Genomic DNA, 13,052 nt, shown 5'->3' with positions numbered 1-13,052 from the left:
GGGGGATTGATCCCTCCTTGTGTCAGTCACTGTTGCTATAGGGGAGATTGATCCCTCCTTGTGTCCGTCACTGTTGCTGTGAGTGAGGATTGGTCCCTCCTTATGTCAGTCAGTGTTGCTATGGGCGAGGCTTGATACCTCCCTGTGACAGTCACTGTTGTTATGGATGAGGATTGGTCCCTCCTTGTGCCAGTCACTGTTGATATAGGTGAGGATTGATCCCTCCTTGTGTCAGTCACCGTTGCTATGGGTGATGATTGCTCCCTCCTTGTGTCTGCCACTGATGCTGTGAGTTAGGATGGGTCCCTCCTTGTGTCAGTCATTGTTGCTGTTAGTGAGGATTGGTCCCTCTTTGTGTCAGTCACTGTTGCTATGGGCGAGGATTGATCCCTCCTTGTGTCAGTCACTGTTGCTGTTAGTGAGGATTGATCCCTCCTTGTGTCAGTCACTGTTGCTGTGAGTGAGGATTGGTCCCTCCTTGTGTCAGTCACTGTTGCTATGGGTGAGGATTGGTCTCTCCTGGTGTCAGTCACTGTTGCTATGGGTGAGGATTGGTCTCTCCTTGTGTCAGTCACTGTTGCTATGGGTGAGGATTCGTCCATCCTTGTTAGGGTGACCAGATTTTGAAAATGAAAAACCGGGACACATTTGTTTGTTTTTTTATATATATATAACAGTTTATTTATTGTAGTACACTTATACTTTACTACCATTAGAGAGAGAGAGAGAGAGAGAGAGAGAGAGAGAGTGTGTGTGTGTGTGTGTGTGTGTGTGTGTGTGTGTGTGTGTGTGTGTGTGTGTGTGTGTGTGTGTGTGTGTGTGTGTGTGTGTGTGTGTGTGTGTGTGTACACCTCAATAATCGAACAAAAAAAACCCAGATGTGAATGATTCTGAACACATTAACCAGTGTCTTGATGCCCCCTCTTCACAATTTCTAAAAGCAGCAATCCCGCCTGGGATCTTACCTGATCCGCAGTCCCTCAAGGTACTATACTGGAGGGGAGGTGTTCCTTACCTGTCTTCCGATGTCTCCCGCGTGAAATTTGAGTCAGATCTGGGAAAAAGCAGAGTAGGTTTCTTCGGTGTAGGTATACGGCAGTTAAGATAAGACAGAGGGTGAGGGAGACAGGGATGGAGGGAGACAGGGAGGGAGGGAGACAGCGAGGGAGGGAGACAGGGAGGGCGAGGGAGGGAGGGCGAGGGAGGGAGGGCGAGGGAGGGAGAAAGACAGGAAGGGAGGGCGAGGGAGGGAGACAGACAGGAAGGGAGGGCGAGGGAGGGAGACAGACAGGGAGGGAGGGCGAGGGAGGGAGACAGACAGGGAGGGAAACAGACAGGGAGGGAGGGCGAGGGAGGGAGGGAGACAGGGAGGGTGAGACAAGGAGGGTGAGACAGGGAGGGAGAGACAGGGAGGGAGACAGGGAGGGTGAGACAGGGAGGGAGACAGGGAGGGAGGGAGGGGGAGACAGGGAGGGAGGGAGGGTGAGACGGAGGGAGGGTGAGACACGGAGGGAGGGAGAGACAGGGAGGGTGAGGGAGGAAGGGAGGGTGAGGGAGGGAGGGAGGGTGAGACAGGGAGGGAGGGTGAGACAGGGAGGGAGGGAGGGGGAGGGAGGGAGGGTGAAACAGGGAGGGAGGTAAGGAGGGAGACAGGGTGGGGGGAGAGAGGGAGGGAGAGACAGGGAGGGAGAGAGACACACCCACACACACTGATACACACACACACTGATACACACCCCCCCCCCCACTGATACACACAAACACTGATACTGTTACACACACATACTGATACACACACACACTGATACACACACACCCACTGATACACACACCCCCCCACTGATACACAACCCACCCCCACTGATACACACACACACCCCCACTGATACACCCCCCCCCCACTGATACACACATACCCACTGATACACCCCCCCCCACTGATACACACACCCCCCACTGATACACACACACCCCCACTGATACACACACACACCCCCACTGATACACCCCCCCACTGATACACCCCCCCCACTGATACACACACACCCCCCCACTGATACACACACACACCCCCACTGATACACACCACTACTGATACACCCCCCCACTGATACACACCCCCACTGATACACACACACACCCCCACTGATACACACCCCCCCCCACTGATACACACACACCCCCACTGATACACACACACCCCCACTGATACACACACACACCCCAACTGATACACACACACACCCCCACTGATACACACACACACACACACACACACACACACACACACACACACTGATACACACACACACACACACACACACTGATACACACACACACACACCCACTGATACACACACCCACTGATACACCCACACCCACTGATACACCCACTGATACACACACACACACACACTGATACACACACACACACACACTGATACACACACACACCCACTGATACACACACACCCACTGATACACACAACACCCCCCCACTGATACACACACACACACACACACACTGATACACACATACACACACACCCACTGATACACACACCCACTGATACACACACCCACTGATACACACACCCACTGATACACACTGATACACACACACACACACACACACACACACACACACACACACAGATACACACACACTGATACACACACTGATACACATACACACACACTGATACACATACACACACACACACTGATACACATACACACACACAAACACACACACTGATACACATACACACACATACACACACACACACACACTGATACACATACACACACACACACACATCACTGATACACACACACAGATACACCCCGCACCGCCCGCCAGCCCCTGCACCGCCCGCGACCGCGCAGCAACCACTGCCCACCCCCGAGCCCATCTCCCACACCAAGGGGACGGGGGGAAGTGAGCGCCGGGGGGCAAAGCTGTGAGCGCTGGGGGGGGCAAAGCTGTGAGCGCCGATGGGCAATGGAGGGAGCGCCGATGGGCAAAGGTGGGAGCGCCGGGGGGGCAATGGTGGGAGCGCCTGGGGGGCTATAGTGGGAGCGCCGGGGGGGCAATAGTGGGAGCGCCGGGGGGGCAATAGTGGGAGTGCCGGGGGGGGCAATGGTGGGAGCGCCGGGGGGGGAAATGCTGGGAGCGCATGGGGGGGGCAAAGGTACAAGGTGGTACAAAGGCAGGCACACCCCTGCTACCACCTCCTATTACCCCCCCCCCCTGGCTGGGACCCGGGACAGAAGGGGGACACTCACCGCGCACAGAGGAGCCGGGTACGGGAAGACACGTGTGCTCTGCACAAAGCGGAAGTCCCGCCCCCGGCTTCCTCTGACCTGCCTGCAACCAATCCCCTGGGGGCCGGCCGGCATTCTAAGTCCCGCCCCTGGCATCATCATTCATCCAATCCCCTGTGGGCCGGCCGGCATTCTAAGTCCCGCCCCCGGCATTCTCCTTCATTCAGTCCCCCCGGCAGCATTCACACACACACATACAAAATACTTACCGGCCGCCGCATTCTCCTCACCGCCGCTGTTCCGCAATACCGGGACCAGGGACAAAAACCGGGACGACTTAAAACCGGGACAGGACACAAAAAACCAGGACTGTCCCGGTAAAACCGGTACGAATGGTCACCCTAATCCTTGTGTCAGTTCAGTCACAGATATCCCAACCCTGGTTTTAAAGCTATTCTCTGGCACTTACCGAAATAATGTATTATATATATTCCGCGTTACCAAGGGCGTCAATTAATTCGTCCACCCTTGGCATCGGATATGCGTCAAACTTGGATACCGCATTGACCTTTCGGAGGTCCACAGAAAATCTTACCTTCCCATCGGGTTTAGGGACCATAACTAGTGGACTACACCACTCACTGCATGATTCCTCAATCACTCCTAAGTGTAACATCTCTTGTACCTCCTTCTCTACCAGAGCCCTACGACTTTCAGGCAACCTATAAGGACGGGAACGTACTTTTACCCCAGGTGCTGTCTCGATCGCATGGGAAATTAAGTTAGTTTGTCCTGATAAATCAGAAAAAACATCATGGAATTGTGTAATTATTGCTAACAAGTCCCCTTTTTGTTCAGAGGACAACTGTTTACCCATTGGGATTTTATCGTCACTCACGATGTTCTCCCGTGGAGGCTGAGGACCCAAGTCTGTTTCCTCCTCTACCGGGTGGATGAATAGAGACCGCTGCATCTTCCAGGATTTCAGCAAGTTCACATGGTAAATTTGTTTACCCTTCCTGGACCCTGGTTGAGCGATCTCGTAATCCACATCACCCGTACGGCGGAGTACTTCGAATGGGCCCTGCCATTTGGCCAGGAGTTTACTCTCGCAACTGGGTAACAATAACATCACCTGGTCTCCCGGGTGAAACACTCTCATGCGAGCATTCTGATTGTAATGTCTCTCCTGACTGTCCTGGGCTGATCTAAGATTCTCCCTGGCAAAATGGCCGACCACATCTAGGCGCTTCCTAAGGTCTAGTACATATTGCAGGGTATTCTTAGAAGGGGACCGCTGTTCCTCCCAGGACTCCTTTAGGAGGTCTAGGATACCCCGGGGTTGGTGGCCATACAGCAATTCAAATGGAGAGAATCCCGTGGAGGCCTGGGGAACTTCCCGCACTGCAAAAAGCAGAAAAGTGAGAAGTTCATCCCAGGCTCTCTTCTCTGAATCTACAAATTTCCTCAGCATCCCTTTTAGAGTTCGGTTAAATTTTTCCACCAATCCGTCAGTCTGTGGATGGTAGACCGATGTCCGAACAGACTTGACCTCTAGTAACTTTAAGACATCCTGCATCAGTTTAGCCATGAAATTTGTACCTTGGTCTGTCAACATAACCTGGGGAAGTCCAACCTGTGAGAACAGTTCCAACAACTTGTTGGCTACTTGCTTCGCCGTTGCTGTTCTCAGGGGGAACGCCTCAGGATATCTTGTTGCATAATCAACTATTACAAGGATAAACCTGTGTCCTTTTGCAGCAGGTTCTAGAGGTCCTACCAAGTCTACCCCAATCCTCTCAAAGGGAACTGACACCAAGGGTAGAGGAACCAAAGGGGCTGGTTTTTGTCCTTTTGGACTAGTTAGCTGGCACTCTGGACATGCCGCACATAGCTTAGCAATATCACTATGCATCCCTGGCCAATAGAATCGGGATGAAATACGGTCCAATGTTTTATCCCTGCCCAGGTGACCACCCCAAGGGACAGTATGGGCTAGAGTGAACACAGATTTAACAAACGCCTTGGGAACCAATATCTGTCTGGTGACCTCCCCTGTTTGTGTCTGCCTATTCACCCTATATAGGATATCATTTGATAGCTCAAAATGGGGGAACACTATCACCCCCTGTGCATCTACAATCTGCTCATCAATTTTCACCACCTTGTCATACTGTCTAGCAAGGACTGGGTCTTCCCTTTGCTTCTGGCGAACGTCAGGGAGATACAGGTCTGGTAAATCTCCAGGGCCAATATCCCCCTCCCTCTGGCCATCCCCAACCATCACTTGTGACCTCTGATTACTAGAATGGTCACCTTGAGACCCAGATTTCTGCAACCAGTCCTGTTTGTCCGAGCGTCTTTGCTTCCGAGTCTTTTGAACCCGGTGTCTACTGGGAAAAAGGTCTGCCGAGAAGGGAAACAGTTTGCCAGGGTTCTCCTGAGCCCTAGAAGGAGGCTCCTCGTGAAAGACTGGAGCCATTAGGTCTGAAAAGAAAGGCCAGTCCCGACCGAGCACAACGAGGGCAGGGAGCCAAGGAGCAACTCCTACTTCGAGGTAAGTCTCCTGACCTTTTACCTGTAGCCGGATTTTAACCGTCGGATAGCGTTTTACATCGCCGTGTAGTCTTTCATCTCTCTCCGCTTGCAGCCGGGCCTGCTCCTGCATTAACTGTCCCTGCTGTCTGGTATGCTCGCACAGAAACTCTTTCAAAATTTCTTCCATTCTTGTGTGTGTGTGGCCCTTTAACTGCAGGAGCCTTTTGAAAATCCCAGGACTTCTGAACACCATATGTTGCAGGGTACATGCAACTACACACGCGGGTTTCTTGACAAGGCATATTTATTTAGCCTTAAAAGATATACAGCACACAAAAACAAAAATAGCTTTTCATCAGCAAACAAAAGAAAATGGCTTTTTCTTCAGCAGACAAAACAAAACAGTTTCTCTTTAGCAGACAGTGTAAAAATAAGGCAGCTACCCTTTTCTATGCAGGCGACAGACAGTTCATAATTCATGTACTTTGCTAACAGACCTTGTATCAGTAATTTCTTCAGTAGCTTACTCCTCTCCCCTCAACAGCCAGCACCATGTGTCTACAGCCTGGGGTTTAAAAACACATTGATTAGGCAGCTGGGATCCAACTAATTGTTCTGAGGTTCCCAGCTGAAGTTAACCTAGTCACTGCTGCACTGCAGACTAGACATAGGTCTGCCAGGCATATAGCTGGTGGCTTTTATTTACCCTGTCACAAGGATGAATAATAAATAATGTATAATTCCCTCCTGTACCTATAGGTATGTAGCCCCGGTAAGAAATGGGGGCTATATATCTTTCTCCTACTGGTGTAAGTCCTGCTAAGGGCAGGTCGCCAGTAGTTATCCTCTACAATCTATCCTAAACGCTGCTGCCATAATCACTCTACTCTTTCCTAAATCTGTCTCCGCATTTCCCCTCCTGAAATCCCTCTCATGGCTTCCGATCAAATCCCGTATCTCACACTCAATTCTCCTCCTCACTTTTAAAGCTTTACATTCTTCTGTCCCTCCTTACATCTCAGCCCTAATTTCTCGCTATGCACCATCCCGACTCTTGCGTTCTTCTCAAGGATGTCTTCTTTCTACCCCCTTTGTATCTAAAGCTCTCTCCCGCCTTAAACCTTTCTCACTTTCTGCCCCACACCTCTGGAATGCCCTTCCCCTCAATACCCGACTAGCACCCTCTCTATCCACCTTTAAGACCCACCTTAAGACACATCTGCTTAAAGAAGCATATGAATAGCACTGGATAATCATGGACACATGATACATAAAGCTTGGCCCTCTGCAGACGCACTTACTAGAATTCCCTCCTACCTACCTACCAATTAGATTGTAAGCTCCTCGGAGCAGGGACTCCTCTTCCTTAATGTTACTTTTATGTCTGAAGCACTTATTCCCATGATCTCTTATTTATATTATTTGTTATTTATATGATATGTATTACTACTGTGAAGTGCTATGTACATTTATGGTGCTATATAAATAAAGACATACAATACAATCATGGGTTTCCCCCCCTTCAAGCCCTGCCTTGATTGATGGAGGTAGGCCCCCTGCCTCTGTGTGGAAGGCCTGAGACACAGGGGAGGGGCCTGATGACATCAGGAGGGGTGGGGCTGACCTGTAAGAGACAAGCAGTTCTGTCCTGGGAGCAGAGAGTGTTGGAGTGACTGACCTGAGAGTTCATGATTAGAGTGATACCTGTGCTAGGAGGAGAAGCTAAAGACCAGCCGGTTTAGAGCTGATAGCACTATAGTGCGGTGGACCAATGCCCCTCATCCTGTTCAGGGGGTGACGGGGGGAATCTATCCTCACCCAGAGGGTATACCCTAGGGGTGGGTGTCGGGGGTATTGAAGCCCCATACAGCCCTTCCTGCAGGGGTACAGCCTGGAGGAGAAGGAGTGGAGGACAAGACCCTGTACACTGTACATGAACTGCTGCTGTGTATGAACTGCTGCTATGTGCTGCTACAGAGAGAATAAAGAGACATTGCTGCTTTTATCAAAGACTTGTGTGTGAGACTGAAATCTCTCGCCCTGAGACCAGGGCTTCTCTGGGAGGATTTCACCCTACCCCTATAGGGCTCGCCAGAGATGGAGGCGCTGCACCATCGTTGCTAAGAAGATGAAGGCATACACCCCAGAAGCCTGCCCCTGTTGTCCCCTATACCATCGCGGGAGACTCAGGCCCTCCTGTTCCTCACAGGTACGCACCACCCACATACATGTAACCAGCCCTCACTACACCCTAGGGGTCCAGTCTGCGACCGGGGGGGGGGGGTTGGGGGAAACATGGGTCACATTTACAGGCGCTGCTGAGATCCAGAACAGGACAGGCTTTTAGCGAAGCAGAGCTGGAAGAGTAAAGTGCACCTTCCATGCAAGTGCTGTAGAGAGTATACCAGGGGTAGTCAGGGGAGCGTGGGCTCTCGCACAGTACGCCCTGGGTGCCCTAAGAGGGTGTTGTAAGATGGGTGTGGAGCTATAGCTGTCCTAGTCCCTTGAGGCAGATAGTGTGAGGCAACTGGGGGGGTTAGCCTGTTAACTAGTCCAGGGACCATGGCCCAGGGCCCGCACTATGAGCGGCCAAAAGTAGGAGACGCCCGTACTTAGGGAGATGCCCGGTACACTAGCCAGCACCCACATAAAACACACCACAGAGTACTTGCAGGAACCGTCAGCGAGAGCGGTGCACAGAGAAAGAGTTCTGCCTAGCCTGGGGTACGCCACATCATATCAGTGAGAGCATGCAGAGAGCATCAGAGAGCGTTAGTGAGAGCAGTCAGTGTCTAGGAACGAGCTATGCACTAGACACTGAGAATAGTGCACATATACATTTGGAGGGCTCATCAAAGATGGCGGCCATCACTACATGTGCTCCGCGGAGCAAGAAGGAGTTAAAAATGGAGACAGCAGCGCCATCCACGGCCCAGCAGCTAGCAGCCGTCCCAAAATGGCGACTCCCGCCAATCCTGGATCGCGCACGTGAAGCGTGCAAAGAGACTGTTAGAGAAATGTGGCGGGAGATGTGCAGGGGTTTGGCGTCAAACCCAGATCCCCTGCAAAAGGAGCGGAGCGGCGCGAAAGCCCACCCACCTGTGCTGTGACTGGCCGACAGACAAGGCCACATCACACTGAGCGAAGGAGTGCCCCTCCTCTTGTTTCCACCAGAGGGAGGGGGCTCCAGGAAAGCCAATCAGAAGCGTCCACTCCGGAGAAGGGAGGGACAGGAAGTGAGAGCGAGGAACTTCACTTTTGTCTGACATTCGCAGAGAGAGGAGCGGAAACATTGAACTGTTCAACCCCTGCGCACATGATGGCCGAATTAAATATGACCACCTTCCAGTTTCCAGGAGGCTTCCTGGTAGTGGAGCTCGACGGCCGAGAGTACCTCAGGTGCCTGTGCATACATTGCAGGACACCCGGACCGGCCCCAAGCACCAAAGCACAATGCCCTCAATGTGGCACGTACTACCTGTGGCCTACCGAGCCATGGCCAATGATAAAGACCCCTCGGGGTGCCCCTCTGGGAACCCTAGCGGAGGTGGCGGAGACAGCAGACGAGGCTGCCCTACTTCCCTGCATCACCACTGAGGTGGGAACCAAGGCCCAGCCGTCTACCGAGCCGAGAGAAACTCCGGCGGAGAAGAGCGCGACCGCAGTGGAGGTACCGGAGCGGGCCGGTTTCCTACCAATACCCATTGGCAGTGCAGCGAAAGACCCTGGTGACTCCCTAGCGGAGGAGCCGATCGAGTCGTGTTCGGAAGAAGATGGCGTCCCAGCGGTGGCGATGCGCCTACCGGCGAACCACCCCAGCTGTAAGAAAGATGGCGGTCTACTTACCGGAGAGAGGGAGCAGACGAGTCCGGCCCCCCCCCCCTGACAGCGAGCACTGGTGCGGCCTGAGGCCCGTAGAAGTCCCACGGCCGTGGTGACTCCCAGTGCGGCGGAAACGGGATCCGAGACGGCCCCGGAGGAACCAGAGAGCATCAGCCGGCAGCGGAGCGGTAAGGAGACTCCACCACCCCCTTACTTCCGCCAGGCGAAGACGGAACCTGCAGAGGATGAGAGAGAGAGGCTTGCGGCCTACCTGCCCATCCGCGGACCGGATGATCCACCACCGCCCCTTCCAGTCCTCGACACACTTCCGGTGCGAGACCACGGAGCGGATGGAGATTCCGCGGGCGCCGACGATGACGTCACTTCCGGTTCCGGCTGGCACGGAGGCCCGGCGGCCATATTTGCAGCCCGAGGAGCAGCCATGGCAGCTGCACTTGCCACCCTTGACTGCCACGGCGTTCACCGAGGAGCACGAAGCACGCCAGAGAGGGAGAGCAGAAAGATGCCCACTGGTCGTGGCATTGCCCGACTGATAGACTCTTTCACGGACATTGCCCCAGTCCCTACCCCTAGCGCCATTGCCCCGGCCACTGCCCCTGCACTGTCATGAGTCATGACACCGGGACCTAGCGGGGATAAATTAAGCAAGAACCCCAAATATTCCAAAGATTGGAGGGATTGGGTATTGAGTGACGAGGGATCTGATGGGGAAGTACCATATGCCAATGTGATACATGTGCCTAACCCTATATCATTTTCTGCTGTGTCTAGAGGGAGGACCCGAGGGCCCCAGAGTACTGCGGAGGCAGGGCCTGTAAGCAAGGTGGTCCACAAAATGAACCCCACCATCTACACCGATAGCAGAGGTAGACGCAGAGGCTCGCACTCTACTGAGGCAGTCACATCAGGTGTGTCATCACAAACCGAGTCATAGACAGATACTTCCAGTGCAGTGTCAGAATACGAGCACCGTGTCAGGTGGTGGGCACCCCTGTTCACAGGCTACCACAAGGGGATGGACCATACCAGGTTCCTGCTAATCAGGAACAACATAGTTGACCATTGGTGGGCGGTAGGTGCCTTTTCTCCCCAGGAGGTATACGGATGAGTTAGAGCATAAGTACCAGGAGATAGAGCAGAGGAACATCCTTCCCAAGGGGGCTGCCATATTATACGATGATATTGCCCCAACGGAACCTGAGTTTTGGGTACTGCCAAGCAGGGCGGGTAACCGGAAACTTACAAAATTGAGCCGAGCAGACAGGGCCATAGTGGCTAGGTATAGGCAGTCACACGGATATGATTTCCCTTATGTGCCTGAGCCGATAATGAGTGAGATAGAGGAGCACAGAGATAGCTGGCTCAGGGAGGCAGTGATGGAGTACTTGCGAACGAGGTTCGGGAAGGCAGGCTATCACAATGAGGACAAGACCAGTGATGTAGTCCGGGCCTGGAGTGTGGGGAGATGCATATACATGCACAGTGTGGTTTATCGGCCGGAGTCTGGGTCGGTACAGCCATACTATATCACCATAACTGATCATAATGGGCGGGAGGTACGAAAGCCTGACCCAAGACATTATTACTAGTTGGTTCTCCCCGTTGGGAGTAACCGTGTGCTGTTGTTTACGCCATCTGGTGGATGGTTTGATGCATATCCTAACCAGCAATGTGTTTGTTTCCCAGATGTTTATCTGCAGGATGGTGCTGCTAAAGTTAGGTCCAAGTGGGGACAATTGGATTCCACCTGAGGGAGAGTGTAGCCCCGGTAAGAAATGGGGGCTATATATCTTTCTCCTACTGGTGGTAAGTCCTAAAAAGGGCAGGCCGCCAGTAGTTATCATGGGTTTTCCCCCCTTCAAGCCCTGCCTTGATTGATGGAGGTAGGCCCCCTGCCTCTGTGTGGAGGGCCTGAGACACAGGGGAGGGGCCTGCTGACATCAGGAGGGGTGGGGCTGACTAAACTTAGGCTTGCCTGTTCCTGTAAGAGACAAGCAGTTCTGTCCTGGGAGCAGAGAGTGTTGGAGTGACTGACCTGAGAGGTCATGATTAGAGTGATACCTGTGCTAGGAGGAGAAGCTAAAGACCAGCCGGTTTAGAGCTGATAGCACTATAGTGCGGTGGACCAATGCCCCTCACCCTGTTCAGGGGGTGAGGGGGGGAATCTATCCTCACCCAGAGGGTATACCCTAGGGGTGGGTGTCGGGGGTATTGAAGCCCCATACAGCCCATCCTGCAGGGGTACAGCCTGGAGGAGAAGGAGTGGAGGACAAGACCCTGTACACTGTACATGAACTGCTGCTGTGTATGAACTGCTGCTATGTGCTGCTACAGAGAGAATAAAGAGACATTGCTGCTTTTATCAAAGACTTGTGTGTGAGACTGAAATCTCTCGCCCTGAGACCAGGGCTTCACTGGGAGGATTTCACCCTACCCCTATAGGGCTCGCCAGAGATGGAGGCGCTGCACCATCGTTGCTAAGAAGATGAAGGCATACACCCCAGAAGCCTGTCCCTGTTGTCCCCTATACCATCGCGGGAGACTCAGGCCCTCCTGTTCCTCACAGGTACGCACCACCCACATACATGTAACCAGCCCTCACTACACCCTAGGGGTCCAGTCTGCGACCGGGGGGGGGGGAACATGGGTTACAGGTACATAACATTTTTAGGGGTCCTGTAAGAACAGCTGTATATTAAAACCCTTTGGTCCAGATCCACAAAAGGGTGCTAAGCTTTAGCACGCCTTTACTCCCATGCATTTGTAGGCTATAAATAGCCAAAGTATAATTTTCTACTTTCTCTTTGGTAAAAGCTCATTTTTTCCAATACAAATGTATACCAAGATGTAAAATCTATCACGAATTATGGCTATTTTTGTGGGGGAACTGAGGAGAACTGAGTTCAGCCATTAGAGATTGAATGAGAAACTCTATACAGGTAATATAGTGATTATGAAATCATCTGAAATGGGTCTGGAATAATACCTGTGTGTAAATACACTGTACATGCTTTTGCTACCACAATTAGAAATTTTACAGCTGAAATATTAATTGTAGTTTAGATGCACATTCATGTTTTCCTTGGGTTCTAGCACCCTTTGCCCTACAAAACCACTGTGCAGCAGTCATCTTGGCTCCAGGATCATATAATAATTATTATCGCAATCTCATGTCCCTAGATCAGTGTTTCTAAACTAGGGTGCCATGTTACACAGGGGTGCCTCAGATCAGGGCCACCTATAGGGGGGACAGTGGGACTTCTGTCAACCCTACAGTGTATGTCCCTCACCTCCCCTTTGCCGGCCGCCACCCATCTGTCCCCCCTTTGCAGACCTGTAGGGTCCTCTCGTTTACTGGACATTTTTCTCCAGCCTTGGTGTCCCTAACCATTTCTGGGATCTCC

The 13,052-nt window shown here is 52.4% G+C and overlaps 1 protein-coding gene across 1 annotated transcript in view; it reads left to right on the top strand.

Annotated features, from left to right (window-relative positions):
• Positions 1 to 176: 176 nt before the first annotated feature.
• ANKRD40 (ankyrin repeat domain 40) overlaps positions 177 to 13,052 on the top strand; it is a 30,941-nt gene continuing 18,065 nt past the window's right edge. Inside the window, exon 1 of the mRNA XM_075579584.1 lies at positions 177 to 208. The gene's annotated coding sequence lies outside the window, so the exon portion shown is untranslated. The remainder of the gene's footprint in view (positions 209 to 13,052) is intronic.

This window comes from Ascaphus truei, chromosome 22, assembly GCF_040206685.1.
Source record: "Ascaphus truei isolate aAscTru1 chromosome 22, aAscTru1.hap1, whole genome shotgun sequence".
NCBI lineage: Eukaryota > Metazoa > Chordata > Amphibia > Anura > Ascaphidae > Ascaphus > Ascaphus truei.
The sequence above is the reverse complement of the archived record's forward strand: the minus strand, read 5'-3'. Positions and strand labels throughout refer to the sequence as shown.